The following is a 6,000-nucleotide window of genomic DNA, read 5'->3' on the forward strand; positions in this document are numbered from 1 at the left end:
ATAAAATCTGAAAAAAAGGAAAGAAAAAGAAAAAGAAAAAGAAAGAAAGAAAGAAAGAGAAAGAAAGAAAGAAAGAAGAGAAAGAAAGAAAGAAAAAAGAAAGAAAAAGAAAGAAAGAAAGAAAGAAAGAAAGAAAGGAAGGAAGAAAGAGAGAAAGAAAGAAAGAAGAAAGAAAAAGCTAAAGCAGAGTGGTTGAGTGACTTGCCTAAAGAGTCACAGCTGGGATGCATGGGTGGCTCAGTCTGTTAAGCAGCCAACTCTTGGTCTCGGCTCAAGTCTGATCTCAGGGTCATGAGATCGAGCCCCATGTCTGGCTCCCCGCTCACCATGAAGTCTGCTTGAGTTTCTCTCTCTGTCTTCCTCTGCCCCTCCCCCTTTCTCTCTCTCTCTCTCTCTCTCTCTCTCATTCTCACTGAAATAAATAAATTTAACTCTTAAAAAAAAAAAAATCCCAGCTGGTAATTAGGTTTGGAAGCCAGAATGAATCCAAGCAGCAAAACCCACTACCAAACTCTCTTCTTGGTATGAGAACAGCAAAAGGCAAGAAATACATATTGGCGTCTCGAAACTTTTTTGATACAAATATAGATATACAAAAATGTGTGTGTTTAGCTGGCTATCGCATTTCAAATCAGCTTATCCCTTTATTCCTGCTGAGTTAAACTGACAGATGCAAAGGCTTTGTAAGAAATTAAGCTGTCTTCCCCCTTTTTTTAAATTCCCAGTTGATCCTGGAACACAGTGTAAGAAAAAAAAAAGTCCCTGGAACAAATTTAGCATAACAAAAACAAAATATCATTTTGACAAGAAAGTCCAGGCAGCTACACAAGTGGGCAAGGTCAAGGTGAATATAGTCCAAAGAGGGAGGGAGTTTGGCCAACTTTCCCCAAATCGGCACTTGAAGATGGTCATGCTTCATCAGGTCAGCCCAAGATAAAGCTCCTTAAACACCGCTAGAAGGAAGCAATCGTGTACAGCCTCCTTCCTGAGCTCCTGTCCCGAGTACCAGGTTAGTCGTTAGATAACCCTAAAGTGACTCAAGAAGATTATAGAAAAGAAGAGAGGACCAGGTTGACCTAAGCTAACCGAAAAGCACCATGAAAAGTTCGAGATAAACAATGCTCGGCTAGGAGAAGGCGGCTTTGCCAGGCCTTCCGGACAGCCCAGTAAGGAAGGCCAAGTCTGGGGAGCTCAGCAAAAGGGCGTCGCCTCACATCATTTAGTTCCCAGAGTTGCCTGGTCACACACACATCTTATCGACCACAATCATATCCTTGCAGGCATACTCAAATCCTTTTAAGCAATCCTTTTTCCTATCTCTAAGCCTCTGTTCAAGTCTTAACTCTATTTTGAAATACTCTCCTCTCTCATAGCTAGACACTGATTTCATGTTAAGTCACCACGGAATCTCGTTAGATTATTCAATTTTGCAGTCTCATTACTTCATGAGCTCTCAGATCACCAGGAAAAGGCAAATGATTTTCCCCCGATGGGACATGTGTCAGATTCTTCTTTTACCAATAAATACAGGCATTCCTTCCCTTACTTTATTATTTTGCTTCATTTCTCTATTTGTTCATTTGCTAAATCCCTCTTCATACGCATATAAAATCTCTTTTGTCGTTGGAATATGTTCTAGGTCTTCCAAGAGGAAAGGAAGTGTGTCCGTTTAATTCGCTCTGCACTGTTACTAGCACAGCGTTGCGTGGAAAGGAAGAGTTCTTGATGAATATTCTTGACAGTATAGCTTAAGGGTTCCTGTACAGCGTCTCTTAGTGTATAATACGTGCATGTTGCCTTCTGACTATTACCGAAGCCACGAGCCTTCTCCATCCTAGTAGTCGCACCTTAACCAGAAGTATAGCTGTAGACACAGCAATCTTGCACATTTCTAAGATGACATATTTGTTTATTAGGTTTGGGGAGGAAATGTTGAAAAAGTGCATGATTCTGGTCAAGCTGAAAGCCATTTACTGAGCAGGGAACAAACACTAAAAAATTACATACATTCGTTTAATGACATGAAGAGTATGTCTAATCCTTCCCCCCAAAAAGCGAAAATTAGGTATTATTCTACCCGTCATTTTACGAGTGAGAAAACCGAGGGTCAGAGAGGTTTAAAGGCTCGCCGCAGAGCCAGCTTCCTGCCACGGTCTCTCTGGCTGCAAAGCTGAGACCACACACGGCAGCCTACGGGCCAGACCGGGCCACAGATACATTTGGCTTGGCCTACAGTACATTTTACTTAATATTTGAATTGGTTGTTAACATTTTAAAATTGGAACACTTTCATCAATAACAGGGAATTCCTGTTACCTTGCGTCATATGTGCTCACCTAAAAACAGTTGGGCCGAGTCAAGGTCAGCCCCTTTAGAGAAGCCAGAGATCCCTTGTGGTCCGTGTTAAACCCGGCCAACTCTGTAGGTACAGAGCAGTAGTTAGCTGTGCATCTGTGATTTTATCCCACTCCAGGCACCGTCACTCACTTACCTTACCTGGCCATTCCCCGCGTGCCCCACCTTTTCATCCCTGCCCTGAAGTGTGTGTTCTTACACCCACCACGCTCCCAAAGAAAAAGCGATTCCTGAACATTTTCTTTGACCACATTTATGTTCTGCAACCCAGGTTTCCTTATCCTCACTCAAAATGCTGCTCGTGCCTTGGTCTTATACCCAGTAGGATCGCCGAACAATATTTCATTATTTGAGAAAATCTCTTTTGAACAACAAAGAAGATGTTGGGAGAAATCCAGTACCTTCTGCTGGCATCCTTCTGTCTTAGCCACTGGGTGCCCCTGGCAACAACATTCCTTCCCATCCCCTTCGGCGGAGATGAGTCATTCTCCCATGCCCTTGGAACCTCAGGGTCCAGGACAAAAAGTGGTTGCCACTAATGCCTCCAGACTGCCATTTCATAACCTTTCTTCAAAAACACCTCGTGTTTTAAAGGTGCACCCAGGCTTCCTCGACTCTGAAAATTACCTATTTCTCAACTTTCCCTGAGGATTTCCCCCATCTGGCTCATAACACACCTCTCTACCCCATTCCTGCTACGATCCTGGGTGACTTTCGCTACCCCAGTGACATTCAACTATCTTTGCTTCTTAGGGCTCTGACCTCTCCTCCTTGCACTTAAACACTTGGAGAGCTGGAGAAAACAGAAACCCAGCCATGGAAAGTGATCACCATGTCTCTTGTCCCTAAAGTCCAGAAAACCTGGGGCAAACCATGTGGTACTTCATTTTATCCATTCATGTCCTTAAAATTTTCCTAAAGTTTAGAAAAATGTTCTGCAAAAATGTGATGAGCTAAAATGTCCTCAGAGCGCTAGTGTGACTACCAACTTTAAAGTGACAATATTATTAGGATGACTGTAATTACCGTTAGGCGAAAATAAACCCTGATTTGGTTTATCAAGTGCTCAGAAAATAGCGCATGGGCCACCGCCGCCGTGTATCAGAGTTATCTGCGTCTTTGTTAAAAACAGACTCCCGGGGGTGCCTGGGTGGCACAGCGGTTAAGCGTCTGCCTTCGGCTCAGGGTGTGATCCCGGTGTTGTGTGATCGAGCCCCACATCAGGCTCCTCCGCTATGAGCCTGCTTCTTCCTCTCCCACTCCCCCTGCTTGTGTTCCCTCTCTCGCTGGCTGTCTCTATCTCTGTCAAATAAATAAATAAAATCCTTAAAAAAAAAAAAAAAAACAGACTCCCGTACCCCACCCAACAGGTGCTGAATCAGAATCCCTGTGAAACCCACTTGGGAATTTTCTTTCTTTCTTTCTTTCTTTTTTTTTATTTTTTCAATTAATTAACTTATTTGTCAGAGAGTACGAGCTCACGAGCAGGGGGAGCGGCAGGCAGAAGGAGAAGCAGACTCCTCGCTGAGTAGGGAGCCCGACGTGGGGCTCAATCCCAGGACCCCGGGATCATGACCTGAGCTGAAGGCAGACGCTTCACCGACTGAGCCACCCAGGCATCCTGGGAGTTTTCTTTTTTAACAATCTCCTGGGATGAGTCTCGTTTATAGCAAGGTTTGAGCACCGCTTCTGTGCACGTGTGATTTTTTTTTAATCCTGGTGGGTTATGGGTAATAATAAAGCCTGCTCCCTTTGTTCTGTTACTTCGTTAAAAAGCTAACGGCTCTGGGCTTGGAGAAGGGGCCGTGGCTGTTGGCACCAAAGTCCTCCATGGGGTTTTGACCGGTGCCGAAGCAGAAACTTGGCATCTGAGGCCTGCCAACTGAAGAAGTAGAGCTGAAATGATGAAGTGAGTTATGGGAACACACTGGTCACTGCCCAGACTTTTTGAAAGCTTTCAGGATGAAATGAAGAAATGGAAACTTTCCTCTTTGAAACACAAAAGACAAATGTGGACTGAAGGCAATTTTGGCAACTCAACTTCACACTGACCAAAGTGAAGACAGTATGGGTTTCTCCAATAAAAAATAAAAAAGCTGTTTTCAGATTGACCTAAGATGATTGAAAGTGGAAAATATTTGCTATTTGGGTTATTAGTTTGAAAGCAAGTGCCCCAGGAAATATTTTTGCAATTTAACTTAAATGGGAAGAATGTACATTTCCTTGGACTTCATTAAAGAATTTGTCTCTCCTTTGCCTTTCTATTAGGTTGAACCCAATGACATTGCCAACGTTTGACCATCTCTGACGTGTGAACACAGCCCTTTCACACAGTCCCGATAACAGTCCGCAGGTCCCTACCCGGTTCTAGCCCCGTTAGCACTCACCTGGCCTCAGAAATAGCATCCGAGAAGAAGCCCTACTCCTCATCACTCCCCCTCCCCTTTGTTTTCCTTTTCTTTCTTTTTTTTTCTTTTTAAGTTTGTGATTGTGGTAAAAGACACGCAACATAAAATGTACCATCGTCACCATTTTTAAGAGGCATGAAGGACTTTCACTGTGGTTATGCAGCCATCACCACACCCATCTCCAGGGCTCTTTTCGTCTTGCGAATCTCCATACCCATGAGATAGTAACTCCCCCTCCCCTCCCCCCAGCCCCTGGCAGCCCCTGTTCTACTTTCCGTCTCCATGAATTTGACAACTCTAGGTCCCTCACAGAAGTGGAATCAAACAGCATGTGTCCTTCTATGACTGGCTTGTTTCACTTAGCACCATGTCCTCAGACTTCATCCATGTTGTAGCAGGTGTCAGAATTTTCTTCCTTTCTAAGGCTGAATAATATCCCATTGTACGTATAACTCCTCCCTTTAATCCACTCTGCACACTTTGAAAATAAACCTCCTACGGCATCATTCTGCTCCCGGGTTCTCGTTGCTGGGTTCAAGGACCACAATAATATGACCCTTACCCAATATCACCAAATGACTACATCAAACCCATTATCACCCAGCTCCCCCCAAAAATCTATTACAGTCTTTGAAAATATTGTCTTTCCCTTTATTTTATTCTGTTTCACACTGCCTGAGGTGTCCATTTCTCCTCTCTTTAACAACCTCCTCACATGCCCTTTCCACCCTGCCCCTCACCCAACTCACCCCCCGCTTCCCGCTCTCCCATTACCATCCCTCACTCAGCTTGCTTCAGCCTCGCTGCCTGAGAATCTCTCCCACTCTTCTTGCCTTAACTCTACCCATAGGCTGATGGTCCCAAATCTCTTTCTCCAGCCTACATGTCTGTTGTGGACTTTGACTCAGATTTGCCACTTCCTGATGGACTTCTTCACCTGGATAATCCATTGGCATTTCCAACTCACCGTGACTAAAGTTGAACTCATTGTCTAACCCAAAACCTATTTATTTAATGACATCGCCATCCATCTATTCTGTCTCCCACATCAGGAACCAAGGGGCCAAACCAGACTTCTCCCTGTGCTGACTCCCCACAGCCAAAGGAAAGCCCACTAATTCCACCACCTACATTTTTCTCAAGCTTCTCCTTTCCTCCCATCCATTCTGCTACTATCCTAGTTCAAACCCTTCTCTGTTCTCCCAGCTTGTTCCCTCCACACCATCCCCCATACCAT

Source organism: Ursus arctos, unplaced genomic scaffold (genome assembly GCF_023065955.2).
Source record: "Ursus arctos isolate Adak ecotype North America unplaced genomic scaffold, UrsArc2.0 scaffold_17, whole genome shotgun sequence".
NCBI lineage: Eukaryota > Metazoa > Chordata > Mammalia > Carnivora > Ursidae > Ursus > Ursus arctos.